We start from the raw sequence: 21,031 nt of genomic DNA, 5'->3' as shown, positions 1-21,031 counted from the left end.
TATCTTTTGATCAAGATATACTTAAAATTTTAATTATTCAAAGTATACTTGGCTTGTAGTTGTGTTAATTCTTTTGATCGAGTAGCCTATTAAATATACTTTTTTTACATCGTTTTTCATATACAGTCTTATGAAACTTTGTTTAAAAATATTGATTAAAGTGTTGCTATAAAACAGATATGTAAAACATAAAACAGAATCTCTGGATCAAAACACAGGAAAAGAAGAAGCTGAAACATGTGAAATGAAGCGTAGGCCTAACCCATGAAGAGAAAATGACTGTGAAGCTTTGGGGGTGTTGGACTCGATCTACTCCACCTGTGTTTTGATCATCGTTCTTGATCTGATCAAGGCTTAGTCTTTGACAAAAATGTGATTTTTCTCAACTATTTTCTCAACATTTTAACAAAATGTTCCCTTTCTTTATGAAACTTACTGACATTTAAGTGTTGATAAAAAAGGATGAAGCTAATAAAATGTTTTTAAAATTAAAGTAGAATTAAAGGTATTTTTCAAGTATAAAAAATAACATTTGAACATAGTAGTGTACTGCAGGCCTACTGCAACTGCAAAAATTGTATATAAATAGTAAACTGTAAGTATAATGTTAAGTTCACTTAAAGAAAACTTATAGAATAAAACTACTTAACTAGTAGTTTACTGAGAGTACATTAAAAGTAAATTTGTAGAATAAAACTACTAAACTAGTAGTTTACTGAGAGTACACTAAAAGAGTAAAAATAATATATAAATGGTAGCCTGGTTAACACCAGACCCTTCTCAGTTGAAACTGAGTGTAGGGTCTGGAGAAGCTACCGTAGCTCAAATTCCTCTGGGCGCAATTGGATAGTCTTAAAAACAATCAGAACGATGAAGCACTGTAAACCCTGATTTTGTTTCTAATTAAACTTACGAGTAATCATTACTTATTCTTTTATGTTTAGTAAAAACCTGCTATCATTACTAAACAACATTAGTTGTTTGTACTATTTAGCTGAAAGATTCATTGCACTAATCATGTTAAGCTGAGATAATGTTAAGCTTCTGTAAGGGAGGGGCGTGGCCTATTTAAACAGGTGACAGTGCGCAGAGTGTGCCATTGCAAGTTTGAACCGAAGACGAACATTACCAGCTTAACTTATTACTAAACAGACTGACTTTATTTCTATCAGACGTCTACAAAATATCTTGTTGAGAATCAACAGAGGTTTAGATGTTGATTATTTATCGTTTCATTTGTAGTCACCATGATGGTGAAAGTTGTTGGCTTTAGTTGGGCTCTAGCCTTTGATATTTAAACTTTATATTTTCTCTGGCTGCTATAACTGTGAGTTTAAAAGGCACAATAGTTATAGCAAAAAGCTAGGAGTAATGTGATCTATAAATCTCCTTCAGCGTCGCTGCACTGTCGGCATCATGTTAATCCCTCCTCAAACATTTATGATTGGTATGTCGGAAGTATATATACATGGTAAACTATAATTATGATGTTAAGTTCACTTAAAGAATACTACTAGTTTAGTAGTTTTATACTACAAGTTTTCTTTTAATGTACTCTCAGTAAACTACTAGTTTAGTAGTTTTATACTACAAGTTTTCTTTAAGTGAACTTAACATTATACTTATAGTTTACCATTTCTATACTATTTTTACTCTTTTAGTGTACTCTCAGTAAACTATTAGTTTATTAGTTTTATACTACAAGTTTACTTAGAGTACACTAAAAGAGTAAAAATACACTAAAAGAGTAAAAATAATATAGAAATGGTAAACTATAAGTATAATGTTAAGTTCACTTAAAGAAAACTTGTAGTATAAAACTACTAACCTAGTAGTTTACTGAGAGTACATTAAAAGAAAACTAGTTGTGCACTTAAAGTTTACTACTGTTACACTTATAGTACACTTAAACATATACTTTTATATACTTCAAGTGGGCCAATTTAGTCCCAAGCGGTATTAAAATAGTACACTTACAAGTTTACTACTAGTACATATTGACATTAGTATACTTACTACATAAAGTATACTTAAAAATATACTTGAACATTACTCAAGTATACTTCATAAAATTAACTTGAAGTATACTTTTTTTTCGTAAGGGTAGTGCCCTTTCTACCGGGAGTTGGTCTATGTCCAAATTGAGTTCACTCACACTTTTAGAGTGTTCTTTCTCAGGAATTGTTTGAAGGACTTTGCGACTGTTACTGACCCATTGCGTAAGATGAAAACCTCCTTTCTGGCAAAGGTCAGCCAGGTCATGGACAATCTGTACCGCTTTCTGCACAGATGATGAGCTTTTCAGACAGTCATCCACGTAGAAATTTCTATGTACCGTGTCAATCACTTCATCCGAATAACTGTTCCGATTGTCGTCTGCAGTCTTCCTTAAAGCATAACATGCACAACTAGGCGACGACACTGCTCCAAAGAGATGTACAGTCATTCTGTACTCTTCAACTTGCTTGCACAGATCACCATTAGGCCACCATAGGAACCTTAGAAAGTCTTTGTCTTCCTCAGCCACTTTGACTTGATAGAACATAGACTTCACATCAGACATAAAGCAACTGGTTCTTGTCTGAATCGTAAAAACACTCCTATTAAGGAACTTGTGAGGTTCGGACCCTGCAGAAGCTGTTCGTTCAAAGAAGTTCCTTTAAACATAGCTCCACAGTCGAAGACAACTCGCAACTTGCCTTTGCGTGGGTGATACACTCCATGATGAGGAATATAGAACAGGTTATCTTCTCCACAACGCAATTCATCCTGTGGTACTATTTCTGCATAGCCACTGCTGATGACATTCTCAAGAAAGCTTGCGTATTCTTGGTGGAACTTCTCATTTCTTTCCATTTTCCTTCTTAGTCCAATGAGGCGCTGTTGAGCAATACAGCGATTGTTTGGCAGTGTTACCTCTTGGGCTTTGAATGGCAGCTTTAAACTGTAATGTCCGTCTTTTAATTTTACAGATTGATCCATTATTTCAATGAATCTTGCCTCCTGCCTTGACATTTCTTCTTTGTCGTCAGCAATTTTTTCATTGAAGTCACTTTGGTACTACTTCTCCAATAGCAGCTGAAGTGATTCCACAGATAATCTGTTTACAGCAACACTATGACAGCCATTGTCATTCATTTTGTCTTTGCAATCCTTTCCCAAGCCATTGATCACCCACCCTAATAGGGTTTTAACAGCAAAAGGACCCTCACCTTGGCTATTCACAATTTCCCATGGTTCCAGCAACTTTGAAGCTTTAGTACCTATTAATAACTCCACGTTAGCATCAATTTCAGGGATTTCAATGTGCTCAAGGTAAGGCCACTGTGTAAGATCCTTTTGTTTTATGATGTTTGCTGTATTAACTGGCATCGTTTTCTGTGTGTAAACATTTGGAAGACTGTAGTACCTTGTTCCATTAAGGCTAGCTATTTCAAGTCCATTCACAATGTATGTTGACACTGATGTCTTTGGGCTCATCGTTAACAAACATATTTTTGACTTTGTCCCAGTGAGATTAATGTGTAAAGCTGTTGGATGGCTTTGTTTGCATTTTTCACAGATTTTACGCTTATCGCAATTTTTGCTCAAATGCCCAGTGTTGAGACACCCAAAGCATACTCCTTTTTCCTTTAAGAAGTTGATCTTTTCACGATGTTTGTTTTTGGCAAATCGTTGACATTCATCCAGACTGTGATCTTGTAAACAGAGTAAACAATTGATGCTGATGTTGCCGTCCCTCTGTTTACCTTCTTGTGTGTCCTTGTGTTGTACTTTGCTAACAGCACAGACGTTTGTAGCAAAGTTGTCTCGTTTCAACTTAGACTTTGCTGTATACACATCCCTTTTAACCTGCTTTTCTCTTTCAGTAGTTTGAATATCACCAAAAATAGGATCAGACAAGATTTTGACTTGATATTCCACAAACTGTACAACGTCATTAAAGTTAGGTCTGCGGTTGTGTCTCTCCCGAATATCACATGCAGAACTTCTAAATTTTTCCCTCAATTTAAAAGGAAGTTTCGAAACAATAATTTTGAGGTTGGCAGACATGTCCAGCTCTTTCATATCCTCTAAATCTGACATTGCATTATTGCATCCACGTAAAAATAATGCATAGTCATGTAGTAACGAAATACTTTCAGCCTTCACCACAGGCCAGTTGAGAACCTTTTCCATATATGCTGCTGTGATCTTTGTTTCATTACCAAAGTGTTCCTGTAGGAGGGCTTTAGCTGTATCAAAGCCTCTCTCCGCACTGTAGCATTTATATGCCCGTATAAATATCATTAATTATTATTCATAACGAATTATGATCAATAATTAATAATTTAATTATTTTCAGAATTTACTGTAACAGAATCAAAAATATGATCATTTATCAGTTCATCCAATGAACAGAAAGCATAAACAATTATTAACTCTAGGAAATATAATATCTTCCTGGCCAAGAAAGAATAACCCCCTAACAGTAAATTAAGAGATAGGGTAAAAGCATAGGTAACTTTTGATCGAAGTTCAAGACAATAAATTTGTAAGCAGATAACACAAGTAATCTCTTTGTTCAAATACAAACAATACTTTATTGATTAATACTAACACATAAAGCTAATATCTAACACACACACATTCATACGAGTTACAGACAGAAATAAAGAAATAAAGAAAAAAATACAAAAAGAATGAGTTTGGAAAGAATGAGTTTAAGGGTAAGAGGAAGGAAATTCCGAATTTCTATATGCACTTGTAAGACATGACCTGAACGAACCATCAATCATTAATTTAACCCTTCTATCGTTTCTTAGACAGGTTATTACATTTATCAAAACACCAGTTAAGATTTTAGTCTGGAGGTAGTCTACTTGCGTCTTTGCTTTTGCGTTCCTTTTGGGAATTCCTTTGGTCAGCGTCAGGGTTCGTTCGTTGGTTATGGTCTCCTCGGGCCTGGATAGATGGGGCGAGAACCAGTCACGTGTGGCTGGCGGTCGCGGATGGTTGATGCGTCTTTGAAGTTGAAAGCGTGCGTTGCAGCCGTGAATCGTGGAACGAAACCTTGCAGCAAAACTTAACTTAAAACCGAGACTTTCAATCGGAAAAGAAGAATAACACAAAAGAAAGAAAGAAAATAAGATACGGAAAGGAGCTAGATGACTGGAATTGAATCTAACCCATCTGATCTTAATTTGTGTTGATCTGCTTGTCTGTTAACGTTACATGGTTACTAAAACCATCGTCTGCCGTCTCCGTCTTTGTTCTGCACTCGTGGAGAGCTCTTCTCTATCAGAACATTTTTGAATGAACTTAGAGAGAGAGGAGCAAGAGAGAGAACTTTGATTTTGGGTCTAAGGTTTTTAAACTAAAAGTTTGTCCCCCCTCCTGAAGAAATCGGACCAATTAGACACTGGCTTTGTTTGTCTCATCGTAAATCATGCATTATCTGGGGGGGTGTCTGTTCTCTAGCTCTTAAGCAGAGAGAATAGAGGCCACAGTTTAGACATGATTTCTAATTAAAAGAAGATCAAAACATATTACACAGATATCATTCAAGCCATCTTTTGAATCTCGGGCATACGATCATACTGATATGAAACACAACACACTTTCATTCAAACATCTAACAGTTATAACACTTACATGAATTATATGGGATCAAAACATATTATCTTATTAAAATATGCATATAAGTGGTGGAAACAACACAGGATTAGGTAGTTGCATGACTGTTTGATCATGAGTCCATTGAAAATTGTTCTTGAATGAGTTTTATGTATACTGTAGGAAAAATCTCAGTTTTCTGGTTTAGAAGAGAAAAGAACTCTCTTAAGAAAGTTTGTTCGTTCAGAGGTCCCAACGGGGGAGGGGTCAGGAATGTTGTTGTGCCATCTCTGCACCAATTTGTCTTTTAAAAACCCCCTCACATTGACAAGCTTTTCCGTTAGTTTGGTCATTAGAAGGGTCTTTTGCAGACTCTCTGGCACCGGGATGGGTGACTTATGGCTCTGGCCTTGGTGATTTGACTCTGGAATGTGCGGACACTGTCTTTATCTTAACCAGTCAGTAGTCGGCCACAAAGCTAGCATTGATCAGTTATTTCGTTATTGCTGGGGGTCAGGTTTACATAGTCAGACTGGTTGGCGCCGGCTGATGACAAGATTGATGATGATCATGAGACGTTCTGAACAAATCTTCTCTCCTCATTCATAGAGAAGCAGAGAGTTTGAAGTAATATTCTGGAAGAAGATTAGTCTGTGTTTGGTTCAATACTCATTATCGCTACAGCACTCATACGTAAACAGCTTTGTACAAGGTCGTGTGGTCGCCCTCTGGTGTACCTTTCCAAAAAATACATGCAATCACCTTTAGATGCAGCTTTCTCCTCCACACAGTGCCTAAAAGCTTGCATGAACATTTTGAACTTCAGTGGATCACCTTCAAAAACAGGCATTTGTCTTGGTGGCAGTTGGCTCGCTCTGTGTTGTTGTATGAGCAGCTCGGATATTTCATTTTGCCTTTGCAGAATCTGTCGAGTAGAATTGTCATCAACCGCATGTGCAACATTTTCAGTGGATCTGGATCTTGCAACAGGTAAGCCTTTATTTCTCATCAATCTGGTAGACTTCTCAAACTTTGCATCAGGAATGTCAGGTCTTTCTTTTGATTTTTGCTTCTCAAAGTAAGATCCCATTCTATCCTGATCTGAAAATGCTTGCAGTATTGCCAACTCTGCATCTGAGGCTTCAATCTCAGCATCCATTTCCACTTGCTCTATTCTTTTGCGTATTGATTCCGCCTCCTTTTCCAATTCATGTTTCTTTTTTAGCGCTGCTGTGCGTGCCAGGAGTGCAGCTTTCTTGGCTTCTGCTTGTGCATGTGCAACTTCAAATGCAGCTTTGCTTGATCGACTTGATCTTTCACTGGTGCTGCTTTTAGTGCATGATGATGTTCCAACATTTGATACACTGTCCGTTGGCTTTACATCGTCTTCAAGGTGAACATCTTCATTAGTACCACTATTTGTACTCTTAAAATGATTTTCCACACACTGACAAAATTCGTTTACACTTAAAAGCTTTGCTTTGAACCAGGTTTCATGCTTTTCCTTTTCATCCATGGGTAGCAACTCAAGCAGATTGTTATGTGCAACCTTTGCGTCGTTAATCAAGACTTGATATTTGCTGAAGCTATTTTTAATTTCAACTTAATAACCAGACTCACACATTAAACCTTGAACAGTTTGTTTGATATTGGCAGCTTTACTTAATTTGGATTTTATTAGTGCCTCTAAGTCACTTAGTTTAGAAAGCAGGGCTTTTGTTGTAAGTTTTATAGACCTTTTTTTCACAGAGGCTTCTTCCTCGTTAACCTTTTGTGAGTCAGCCGACACCACATGAGTTACCTTGCTACCTTGATGATTTTCATCCATTTTACCTCGTTTTCAACCAACTACCCCCAAAAAAAAACATTTCCTTTATATATGCAAAAACGATGTGATCGTCGCAGCTGGCCCACCTTTACAGGTACTCTGCCCTGCCCCATCTGTGAGCCAGTGGCATCGCTCTCTCCTCTCCTTCTCTCCTCCTTCCAAGCACCATCCTTCTCCCTGGGCCCGCTCAAGGCTTGGCTACATCTCTCAACACTAAAAGAGTTTGGTGGCTACAGCCGGTCATCAGATGGGCACCCCCCTTCCTTGATGTTTCGTCAATTTAAGCCCATAACACCTCGGGAGGGCTCGACAGCAGATCCAGCGTCCTGGGGCCGGTTTCACAAAGATAGACTTTGACTATGGCTTAGATATAGTAGATAGTCAGACTTCAGATAGACATCTAAATCAGACCGTTGCACAAAGCACTTAAGACTCTGACTATCTTAAGTAGGACTACACTGCAATGCATTCTGGGTAAAATAAGACACTTTTCAAAACAAAAAACATGGCGGATCGAGTAAGCGCATTCAACCGCTTGGTGCAGTTTACCCAAGCGGAAAATATGTGTTTGTTGGAGGAGTATAAATGCCGGAGTATGTTTTTATGTTTCCACTGTTCGATCGCGCCTGTGCCATCTCTCTCTCTGACATACACACACACATTCCAGCATTGCAATCTTGACATCGCAGCCTGTTATTATGCAGCGTTCACACCAAACGCGAATAGAGCGTCAAATTCGCGTCTAGTTCGACGCTTGAATATTTTGAATCCATTCGCGCGTCCAGGGCGAATAGGACGCGCGTATAAAGCGAGCGTTTAAAGCGAAATAGACAGTTGAACAGTCACGGTGTATTGCATTTCACGCATCGCCCGTGACGCTTGCGTATGAAAGGGAGCGCGTCGATCGTTGCTCGCGTTGACTATGTAACGGCCCTAACAGTTACAAGGACATTTTACTTGGGAATGTAACGTTAGTAACAAGAAGAAATGTTTAAATTATGAGCCATTTTCCCTTTTCTTTTGGCTGTTTGTAATGTAACTGATTGTTACTGCTGGTTGCCAAGGTAACATAGAGTCTTAGACCTAAGTTAGCCTGGGGCTAAGGTGTCTAATTTTTTTGGTCTAAATTAAGTCAGTCTTTATTTTTGTGAAACAGTCTAACTTGCATTAGACTAGTCTATGAGCAAATTTTAGACTAGTCTAACACTATAGACCAGTCTAAAATAGCTTTGTGAAACCGGCCCCTGGATCTACCCCTGCTGACCACCACCCAACTCTATGCCGTTTTTAGACCTTTAACAGGTTTGCTCTGCCACCGTACCTCCCGCTGTATCCAAATCCAATTTGATGCAGTTTCCGCCTGTTCAGTGACCTTACCTATCAGCCGTTTCCTGGCCATCCCTTCAATCCCCAACAATCCAAGTGTTCTCCAGAGCGACTGTCCAGCAAAACCTCTGCAGCCGACCTCTACTGGTAGATTCCAAGCCTTCCATCCTTTTTGCTGGCTCTCGAGGATAAAGCCTTGATATTTTTTTAGCTTACGCTCATGTGCCTCCTCCATCCTCTCTTCCCAGGGTACTGTTAACTCTATGAGCACCACCTGCTTGGTGCCTCTAGACCAGAGTACAATATCTGGTCTGAGGCTAGTGAATGCTATCTCCTCTGGGAATTTGAGCTGCTTCTTCAGGTCTGCCCGCATCTCCCAGTCATTTGCTGAGGCCAGGACCCCTCTGCTCCTCCGTACCGCTGCGGTGCTCTCCCCTGTCCTGACAAAATGGATAAAGTGGTGCCCATCAGAAAGTTGTTTACGATTTTTCCTTGCCTGTTCCACACCATCCAATATAATGAAAACGAGAAATCAGAAATAAAGCATAAACATTCTTTTTTATTGTGTAAACCCCTTGACCCAAATGTCTCTTATTTCAAGTCCTTGTTTACTTTAAAACAAATGTCAATGTATTGTATTCTCTTGTCACTCTTGCTGTTTACACTTTAATAACTGCAGCTCTTAAAGTTCATACATCTTCTTATGTGTGTGTTAACTGCCGTTACCTCGTTTTACTCGTTCAAGGTCCAAAAGAACTTTCCTACACTTGGTGACGTGTCTGCATCAAAGTGTCCAATCCTCACTGTACAATGTGAGGCGCGCTTACCAACCTCCGTCGTCTATGGCGTCCGTCCTCACCGCGTCCGGACCGCCTATACTCCGACATCCACCGAACACCGCTGTCCGTCACCGACCTCCGCTCGTCCGGCACCGATCATCGCTGTCCGTCACCGACCTCCGCTCGTCCGGCACCGATCACCGCTGTCCGTCACCGACCTCCGCCTCATCAATTCAGTGCGCCAGCGTTTCCATTCAGCCGATCACCGTCGAAAACAAGGTGAACAAACAGCACGAGGACCGTGTCGTTTAAACTTGATCAGTCTTTTCCTCATACAGAGGTGGTTTTTGACTAAATGTTGGCGCACATTTAAGTTGTTTTGCAGGCGTTTTTCGACGTGTTGTTTCCTTGTGGTTTAAAAAATTAACTAAGGTAAAAATAATAAACGTTCAAAAGTCTGAACTAAAGTCGGATATGCCAATCCGTTTATTAATATAATGAAAAATGAAACATTTCTGAAATAAAACTTAATTCAATTCAGTCTCCATGATTACACGCCGTGTCTCACGGTCAAAAACCATGCACCTCGCTGTGCGCCACACCTGCACTAATTAGCCCCCGTCTTAAAGGAGAACTCCGGTCAATTTTAACATTGAGCTCATTTTTTTGTACATTTGGAGTGCTGTCAATACAGAGAACAACGACAAAAAATTATGTTATTTAAGCCAGCGCAAATACCTGTGTTTACATCCTGTTTTCGGTTGAAGTCCAAAGTAGTCGATTGCCGAGTTCACGCGCATAGGTTTAGTTACCTATGATCACGCGCGTGAACTCGGCAATCGATTACTTTGGACTTCAACCGAAAACAGGATGTAAACACAGGTATTTGCGCTGGCTTAAATAACATCATTTTTATACATATCTTTCACATCTACTGCAGTCAGATTCACTCGTGTTCACTCAGAAGGAATCACTCACATTTTCTGTGCACTTGTAATAAAACATCAAGGATGTTAAGAGGCTAAAAGCAGGTTTAGTACTTGCCCCATTGAAGTCAATAGGGTGCAAATTTTAAAAATTGAATAACTCGGTGTAGGCAACACCGATTTTTGTCGTTGTTCTCTGTATTGACAGCACTCCAAATGTACAAAAAAATGAGCTCAATGTTAAAATTGACCGGAGTTCTCCTTTAAGTAGACTTGTGGTAGAACACAGCGCCAACCCATCCCAATACACAGAATGGCTCCAACACTGGTGTTGGAAACACTGGGAAGATTGTGTTCTCTATAGCAGAACCCTGCAAGCTGACAATACCCTGAAATCAAACTGTTTAATCTATGATTTATTCAGTGTTTGTTTCAGCACAAATATAACATTTGAATGCAAGATTTTAGGTGATTTGACATGTTTTGTACCTGTAAACAGCAATGTGTGAACCCAATGACTCAAATCCTCCTTAAAAAAACAACTGGTTCAAGAGAGCCTGATACTAGTAATGCAACTGCAGCCATAGCATACACGATAAGATCAGTCCATTTTAAGATCTGAACTGTTCAAATTATGAGACCGTGTATGTTTTCACAACAGAAATGATATTTGTTTTGATAGCTCTTCAGTGGATGGGTGGAATGCAGCTGTTGGTTTGTTCAGATTCATATTCAGCAATAACAACATCAAGTGTTCATCTACATCCAGGCAAGACATCCTGGAATTCTTCATAGCCTGTTCAGAATATGGCAAAAGCACATAATTTACTTTTACAAGTTTTTTTTTATTATTTAATAATAATTAATAATTTTAAGTTTACCTACCTAATATTTGTGTATTGCACACGTATTTAGTATTGCCATCCCAACAATAGGTAAAAAAAAAAAAAAAACATAAAACGTTGACGTCATAATCGTGTTGCATTGTGGTATATGGAGCTGCCTGAAGTGTATATGAAGTAGACTCGCTCCTTCGGTCAAAATCGAGGGAGCGAGGGTCTGTCCATATAAACTTCCCTCGTCCACTTCACGAAGTGGAACGCACTTCAAAATGGCGGCAGGGATTATATTATTTATTATATACATGTATATAAGTGGACTGGAACACAGCCCTAGTTTCAGAGACAGGTCTAAGGATTAGGCCTTAGTTTAATTAGGACAATTAAGTTGCTTTAATAAATGTACCAGTGAAAAAACATAGGTGTGCATCTGTGCATATTGCTTTCAGTTAAACATCAGCTCAACAGCTAAAACATGCATTTTAACCTAGGACTAGTCTTAAACCTTGTCTGAAACCAGGGGTAAATGTCTAATTCCAGGGCTTATGTCTGTCTCATACAACTTGACCCAGGGACCTAGACGACTACAACCCTAGCCTTTACCCATTTGAGTAAATAACAAATGTTATAATGTAGTCTTTCGGACATCTTTTCAACAAGTTTTCAAGACAGAAACGCATTGGGACCAGGCTCGTCATTACTGGTAATGCCACCATGGCTTTCGTTGCAGTGGCAGTTGTAGCCGCTAGTTCTACATTGGTGGAAGCGCAAAAATGTTTATTGATACATGAAACTATCCAAAGAACAATCTACCAATTGTCATCCCTTTCTCCCCCAATGAGGAGCTGGCCCCAAAAGAAACATCCCTATGGACATGAATAATAAGACCTGAAGCAGATAGTTGGATCTTTGTTTCTTAGTATATGAGAGAGATCTTGACTGCTAAGCAAAGATTTATTAAACCACTCACACTGACCCTTGTGTGTCTTTTGGACCCAGCTATGATCATATAACTACTGGTTTAAAGCAGGGGAGACCGGGGACAGTTGCAACAGGGGATGGTTGCAACATGTCATTTTTCTCCAATCAGAAACAAGCTAGAGTGATGACACTCACACTGAACATGCACAGTTAGACCCTCCCCCCACCAAAAAGACAGTAGACATATTAAACATCTGCTGCTGCATTTATTGAACAAAACTTGTTTTGGAGGTATGAAAGTAAATTTTTTCATGAGATATATTTTTGTCATACTGTCCTGAAATTTTGTATGAATTAATTGTTTTGGAAAATTCAGTATTTCTTATAATCATTTGTTTTTAAACTGTTTAATCATATGTTTCTGTGAGGTTTTCTAGCAGCTGAGGGGGGACAGGGAAGCGAGAGGCAATTTAGGTCATAGATGAAGGCCTTTGGGTGTCTCAGGGACAAAGAACAGTGTGACCTGCACCAGGGGGGTAGAAACCAGTCCGAACTAGCTGAAGATAGGGGGTATCTTTCTGGAAATTTACAAGAAACCTGGAAGGAGGAGTTTTTTGCCAAGAAATTGTATAAAATGTCTATGTTTTATTGTGTCTAATAGGTATTCTGTTTCAAAGCTGGGTAGCTGCGGCTTTTGTGAAAAGAATCCTCATTGAAATAAACCTTTTCTCTTTATTACAATTTTGCCTCTTGAAAGTTCTTACACCATTGATGCTGTTTGTTATTAACTTCTCAAAATTGCCATTACAACTTGGTGTCAGAACGTGGGGTCCTGTGCGGATCTTCTTCTCCTGGTCCTGAAGAACGGATTTGGACGGAACTGCAAACCCGGCGGCATCAGGCGGCCGTCTCATACCCCGACGGTTTGAGATAGTAAACTCAACAGGTTAAGGGAGAGAGAGCCAATTCCGCGTTCAGGACCAGTGAGGGAACTCCCACCAGGATCAGAAAGAATCCGCGGCAATTACAGAAAAGAGAAAGCATCTCTGGGTAAGAAACGGCAGAATTGTTTTATTGATGTTAAGTGCAATTTGATAATTGTGAGTGAACGTGAACCATTTTGGCTGAGTTTGCTTTTGGTACGAGCGAGAGGTGATTCAGATAATCACAATTTTTGAGGGAGAAATTGATCTGACAGATTCAGACCGGTTTCTACCACACTTAGCTCGTTGGTGGACAAGAGTGCCACAGGTGATTCAGATAATCACAGTTGCTGATTAATTAGCTTTGCTCAAAATCTCTGTAACCCGAGGAAATCTTGTAAAGGTGGACGGAAGAGCCACACCAGATTAATTAGGTGAATCAAAATTAATCGAGCGCTAGAAAGTGCTCATGAGAAGATTTTGAGTAAAACATAATTATAAAAGCACAGCATATTTGCTGAAACCCGACCGATTTTGGGTGAAGGAAAATCGGGTCTGTTGAAGACGTTTGACAGATACTGTAAGACACGTGTCGAAAGTGAAATCCAGAAAGGAGATTCAGCCAAAAATGGGGTCATCTAACAGTAAATTAGATCATTTTTATACACCAATTTTCTGTCAAATGAGAAATAATTATGGTGGTAAATGTATGGTTGACATACAGAAACTGATCAAATATCACGATTTTCCCGAAGCGGGGACCTTGAGTGAAATAAGACTAAATATAGTAAAAGAGTCAGTAGAAAAGAACGAGGGAAAACAGAGTAGCTGCTGTGTGTGTGTTAAACATGTGTGTAAGAACTGTGAACCGACTATAATGTGTTGGGTAGAAGAGGCTGACAGGCGAGAACGAGAGCAAATACAAAAAGAATTGGCATGTAATGTTGAGAATGTTGTGTGTGTAAAAACAGTTCCACCGGAACAGAATGCTACTAATGAACCGAATGTATGTGCTTTTCCACATGTGACTGAGGTGGCAATGGCTCCGCCACCTGCCTACAATACAGCTCACTACCCAGTAGCAGAGATACCGGCCCTCAGGCTGGACCTCGATCTGGACCGCTTTCCACCAGCCCCGAGAACAGCCCAAGAAGCACGACTTGCAGAAGCACGAGCACAAATTGAACTGGCAGAGGCAGCCCAAAGAGCAGCGCAGGCAGAGGCAGATGCAAGAGCAGCGCGAGGGGGGACAGAGGCCGCAGAGCGAGTGGCACACAGACTAACAGCGCAGTTTCATGCACAGTTACACGGGCGTTTGAGTGCAACGCTGCGGCACGCTACTCACGCTGAAGAGGACAGAAAGGAGAAGGAAAAACCTTAACAATGGTGGTTATGCAACAACGACAACCTAAACAACCCAACAAACCTGCATCTTCCTGCTCAAACCCTGCTGGTCGAAAAGGACAGAAAGGAAGAGCTGCTGGAGGAAAATGGAGCTGTTATGTTTGTGCCACAAATGCCCACTCGCTCCGAGACTGTACAAAATATAGAGTGTGCAAGAAGACGGACACTGGAGCAGCGCGTGTCCCACCATGAAGTCGGATTGAACCGGGGGGGCTGGAGAGCGGTACGGAAAGAGTCCGGTTCTGGGAAGCCATTCTCTGGCTACAGCAAAGGGAAGTGAAAATATTTTTACTAACACACACACACACACACGACGAACACACAAACACATACACTGATTTTCTTTCTGCTACCTGCAATGAAAAAACTGCTTGCAAATCTTTTTGTGTGTCTGATGAAAATTTGAGCAAAGCTCTGACTGATGATTTGAGCAGTGCTGTGTGTGATGAGCGTGTGAAAATGTACAAAAGTACAGGGTTTTCTGAAATGCCAATTTACCCATTACTAGTCAAAGGGGTAGTTATTGACTTTTTAGTTGATTCTGGTGCGAGCCTGTCCACATTACGACCATGTGATTTACCATGTGTTCCAAATTTAACCGGGAAAGTGTTTGAGAGCACTTCGGCCTCTGGCCATTTGATTTCTGACCGGTTAACCGAGCCGTTAGAGTGCGAAACAGAGGGGGGATGCCTTTTTGAACATGAATTTGTGTGGTCTCCCGGTTGTCCCGCACCTCTGATGGCTCGTGATTTAATGTGTAAATTAAATTTGTCCCTCTGTGCTGATTCTTATGGAATCAGCATTGAGGAGACACCACAAATTACTTGTTCCAAATTCGAGCCGAAGTGGGCTTATGAATGGCAGATAACAGATGTTGATTGGGCAGAGAAAATTTTGAAATTGGCAAAGGATCGAATAAACCCAGTCAACACAGAGTTTATGACAAATAATAAAATGCATTGTACATCACATGTCGTAACAGAGCGAGATTCAGATTTTGAACAGATGTGGTTTAATTCTGTGGAGAATGAAAGGGTGAAGTTTGACCAGATTTTCTGGACAGAGAGTGTGTGCGCATTGGCTGCAGTGTTGACAGAAAGTCAGAAAGCTTGTTATCTTATGTCAGAGAACACCGTCTGCCACTTATCTGTCTCCAAGGCCATAAGCCAGCAGTGGAGAGATGTGGGCCTTTTTGTGAAAGAATGTTTATCAGCCACAGACTGGGTGAGAGTTGACACACACACAGCAGAGAGTCAGAGTATGGGGGCATTTAAATCAAAGTGTGACTTTGAGGTGGGGGGGTTCAGAGAAATGTGACTGCTATTGGGAAAAATGTGACAGGAAAGAGGAGAGGGGGATATTTCTGCCTCAGAAATTGATGTTTCTTTGGCACAAATATCACCAAACTTGTGGGCAAAAAACAAATATGATGTAGGGCTGATAAAAGGATGTGAGCCAGTTGTAATCACACCAAAATCCGATTTCAGACCATGTAAGGCACAATATCCACTGAAACGTGAAGCAATAGAGGGTATAAAACCGGTGTTTGATGCTTTATTGAAAGAGGGCGTAATTAGGCCTTGTGATGATTCACCAGTTAGAACCCCAATTAACCGTACTCCTTTCTTATGTTGATGACCTTTTGATCTGTTCAGAAAGTGAGTCTATTTGCAGGGCTGACACTGTGACTCTCCTGAAGCATCTTGAAAGGGAGGGGCACAGGGTCAGCCTTTCAAAGCTGCAGTTTGTGAAACAGGAAGTGACCTTCCTGGGCCATGTTATCAAACAAAACAGCAAAACATTGTCACAAAAGAGGGTGCAGGGCATAAAAGACGTGCCAAAGCCAGTAACAAAAAAACAGTTGTTGTCATTTTTGGGGATGTGTGCTTACTGTCGTACATTCATTCCCAATTATGCCATTTTAGAACAGCCTTTACGAGCCCTTACAACAGGGAAAGGGCTGAGGTCATGTGACAAACTTGTTTGGACAAGTGAAGCTGAGACAGCATTTGATAACATGAAAGCACAATGAGATATCTCGATTGTTAGGCCTTCTGGGTGTAGACCATCCATTGTTTAGATGGTTGATGAAAAGCATGACCTTATGACTTCTGTTCTCCTGTAGACGCATGGTGACCGATGAGACCCTAGCCTATTTTCAACAAAACTCGACCCCGTGGCAGCGGGATTGCCACACTGTCTCCGGGCGGTGGTGGTAGCTGAACTGGCCCTCAATGGCCTCAAGAGAGTTTGTAGGCTATGCTGATCTGACTTTAGGGGTCTCACATTTGGTGTCTTTGATTTTGCAGGAGCAGAGAACGTCAGATTTGTCTACAGCTCGATTGAGGTATCATAAAATTTTGTTTGACATGCCAAATGTCACTGTTAAAAGGTGTGCACACCGCGTCCAGATTTGTTGGACGTTCCGCTTGATAATTGTGACAATGTCCTTTTTGTGGATGGATCTGCGTCGAAGAATCCACAAACAGGACAGAATAACGTAGGTTATGCGGTGACGACTGAATTTGAAACTGTAAGATCTGGCAAATTACCATGTCACTACTCTGCACAGGCAGCTGAATTAGTCGCTTTGACTGAAGCATGTAAACTGATGACTGACAAGTGTGTAACGATTTACACAGACTCGCGTTATGCTTTTGGGGTCACGCATGACTTTGGTGCTCTGTGGAAGCACAGAAAATTTTTAAAGTCAGACGGACGACCAATACTGAACGCTACGTTAGTATCTGACCTTTTGGAGGCCATTATGCTGCCAGACAAGATTGCAATTTGTAAATGCGCAGCGCACACTAATAATAAAAGTTTCGTATCAACAGGCAACGCCAGAGCTGATATGGCTGCGAAGGCAGCGGCAACAAACCAGACTGAAGCTGATACCAGTGGCGCCACCTGCGTACAAGTTGACAATAACCTTAACAATGACATTTCTCCTTGTTTAAAGAGCATGCAGTCTTTTTCCACAGGAGCTGAGAAAAACAAATGGAAGACGGCAGGCTGCAGCCTTGTTGATGGTGTATGGAGATCTGTTGGTGGACAGCCATGTCTGCCTAGACATTTTTTTTTTTTCTCTTGCATTACGCTAAATTAATGCATGGGTGGGACCATGCATTAAAAGAGGGGATGATTATGCAAATGAGGGAATTGTGGTTTACCAAAGGTTTCACAATATATACTGAAATTTTTTGCAAAAGATGTGTGATTTGCACCGCATATAACATTGCACGGGGCATTAAAACACCACTGGCAAGCCAGCCAGCCCCAGACGGGCCATTTGAATATTTAATGATTGATTTCATTGAACTAACCCCGTGTGGAAAACAGAAATATTGTTTGGTAGTCGTGGATATGTGGTCACGATGGAACACACTGTGCCTAAGACGCTGCCAGCGGGGGCGCTGTTGAGTGTGAAAACCAGACGGTAAAGAACAAATTGGCAAAATGCTGTGAAGAAACAGGACCTTCGTGGGTGAACGCACTCCCCAATGTGTTAATGTACATGAGAATGGGAAAGAGAGTCAAAACAAATTTGAGCCCATTTGAAATTCTCTTTGGTAGACCACCATTCATGGGTATAACGGGGGAAAAGAAGGAGGCTTCCATCAACAGATGTGTGTGAGAATGAAATGTTGAATTACTGCAAAGAGATGTCGTGTTTGTGATCTAACAGTTCTGTGCAGGTGAAAGAAATACCAGGGGCAAAGTAGCAGAGACGTTCCTGCACAAAATCAGACCGGGTGATTACGTGGTGATTCGAGACCTCAGGAGAAAGAGCTGGAGGGCGAAACGGTGGCTGGGACCGTTCCAAGTCTTGCTAATCACGCATACGGCAGTGAAGGTCGGAGAACGAGTCAAGCTACTGGAATGCCAATGACTGCAGGAGAGTTCCACCCATATCAGGAGAGCAACAGGAGGAGGAACCCGAACGACAAACAACAACAACGGCGAAACCTCTCGTGCTGCCAGGGCCACCCGAGATCGAACGGGCCTCTGGAGAGGAGCTGGCCTGGATGAGAGACGAGGGGACAAGCGAAGGTCAGACCGAGACAATTGAAAACTGGGTGGTCAGACTGCAGAATTAAAACCAACCACGAAGAAATCAACTCTAAGTGTCCATTCGATAAACCGTATCAAAGTTCACCGGCGGCAGTTTGGGTTTGTGGTAATATCATATCACCGTTTGCAAAAAGGACTGGTCAGGGTGCTGTTATCCAGCTTTAATGAATGTGGGAACTTCTGTGTATCTGCCAAACAAGGTGGTTGAAGTTAAAAAAAAAAAACGAAAATGTTTAGTGAAAACCTTTAGAATATGTTGAATGATTTTCTTTATAACTTATGGAAATTAATGTGCTGCCAATGATAATGATGAAGATTATGATTTGGCTGTTGTGATTGAATCCACACTGGTGGACTGTAAAAGAATACAGAGAACTGCTTATCAGTGGCTGTGTTTACATTCCTGATGGGGACACACTGCTTCAAGGGTGTGCAGTAAGTTGGAGCCGTTTGCAAGCTCAATGATCAAACTATAGGCAAAGAGGGTGTTTTAATTATGGTCAGCGGGGCCATTTAGCCTGTAATTGTAAATGGACACTCAGAAAAGAAAGTGAAAAGAATGTGCAAGTAAATAAGGGAGAAAAGAAAGTTTAAAGGAAAGTTAATAGATGGAAGTCGTAAGAAGATTGGAGGATGCAGAAGGAACTAGCATGTAGGGAAAGATGAGAAGAAATATAGTGAAATGTATGTTATGAAAATAAAATTTCTGATAGAATTTATGGAACTATTTATGTCAAGTTAAGTGGCATAAAGATGAGGAATGAACAAAGGTTTTATTAAGCAGAATGGGGATTGAATTGTATTTTAGTGGTAATGTAATGTCTAACTTCCCTGATGTGGGCAAAAGACAAATCTAAAAATTATGTTTATTTGAAAATAGATGTAAATTCTGGCAAAGATGCCTTACTGCCGGGCTAGAGTTAAAAGTTTAAGTGGTAGATAAAGTTTGATTTTAGAAGTTTATGAGAGTACAGTGTGCCAGTACTAAATGCCTAAGAGTCTGTCTCATTCAATGTCAGCTAAAAGCTGTTAACTGAGCCTGTGCGATCTACGGATTGAGAGATGAGTAATATGATATTTTGTTTTTTTTGTGAAACAGCAGAGATAAGTGGGACTGACAAAATATTGATAACATTAAGTTGAATCTGCAGACTAACCACTTGATAGAGGAATACTGTTTCAACACAGTTTTAATGAAATTGATGACATGTAGTACAAATTCTTATACTTTTGTGAAGAGTCCTGAAACAAACAGTGAAAAGAGGAGAGCAAACGCTGTAAGCAGCTGTGCTCTGAAGCTTTGACTTCAAAGAAATGTGGAGTTTGTAAAATGTTGGGGGTATCATGTTGTTTTAACATTCCTGATTATAGTGACAACATAACCAATATCATCGAGCACATGAGAAAAGCGGTAAAAGAGCCGCCTCAAGCTACTGGTAGTGAGTGGGTGGGGTGGCTGATGTCTGCATGGTCAGGGTGGTTTTATAGAATAATTCAAACTGTCTTGCCAATTGTGGGTATGGGATTACTGATTCTGTTTTGTTTACCATGCATTATGAAGTGCCTTTCCAGCTCAGTGCAGAGATTGATCAGGGCAGGGACGGTTAGCACGCCAGTCCAAGCAGTGAAACTGACTCTGTACCCAATAACTGATGGAGAGCAATGTGATGATTATGACAGCGATGACGTGTATACAGACATGAGTTAAATGTGTTTTCTTTCTTTTTGTTTGCCTTCCTGGGACCAGGAAAGGGATTTTCTAAACTTTGATTGTTTAGGTTTTGATGTCAATGATTGACTGTTCTATTCACTGTTTTTATTATTATTATTGTTTTCATTATTTTTATTTTTATTTTTCCATTGTAAGAATGATGATATGTTCAGAAGGTTAAAAACAGCGGTCATCCGTGTTACGAGGTGACGTACAAGTGGAAGGGTTTGAAATGAGGGATTTTTTATATTTCTTTGCCTTTTTTTTAAGAGTCAAATCAACCAGGTTGCTGAAATTGATATGTGTTGAACTGATGTGTTGTTTTCCTACTAAATATAACTACACTATCTCTTGTTTATATTGGGGTGACCGAGGGTCCAAACTATAGTTTTGGGGGTGCAATAACAGTGCTTGTTCACCTAGCCCGGCCTTATATAAACCTTTACTTGCTTGATACAAAATTAAGGGCCTATCCTTACAAAAACAGCCTAAGCTTTTTCATTCTAAATTTTAATGAAGGTTCAAGTAAAATGATCAGGTATATAAAAGTCAGACATGAAGAGTATAACTGTGATGTAAAGACTTGAATCAATTCTGTTCTTGAAATGTAATGATGTAATGATGTTTGATCAAGAAATTAGAAGACAAGGGTAAATTTTCCTTTAATACGTTTATCAGAGAATGATAAAGAGGAGGAATTGTTTT

Source organism: Scardinius erythrophthalmus (genome assembly GCF_964197995.2).
Source record: "Scardinius erythrophthalmus genome assembly, chromosome: 16".
Lineage (NCBI taxonomy): Eukaryota > Metazoa > Chordata > Actinopteri > Cypriniformes > Leuciscidae > Scardinius > Scardinius erythrophthalmus.
Note: the sequence above shows the minus strand (reverse complement) of the source record.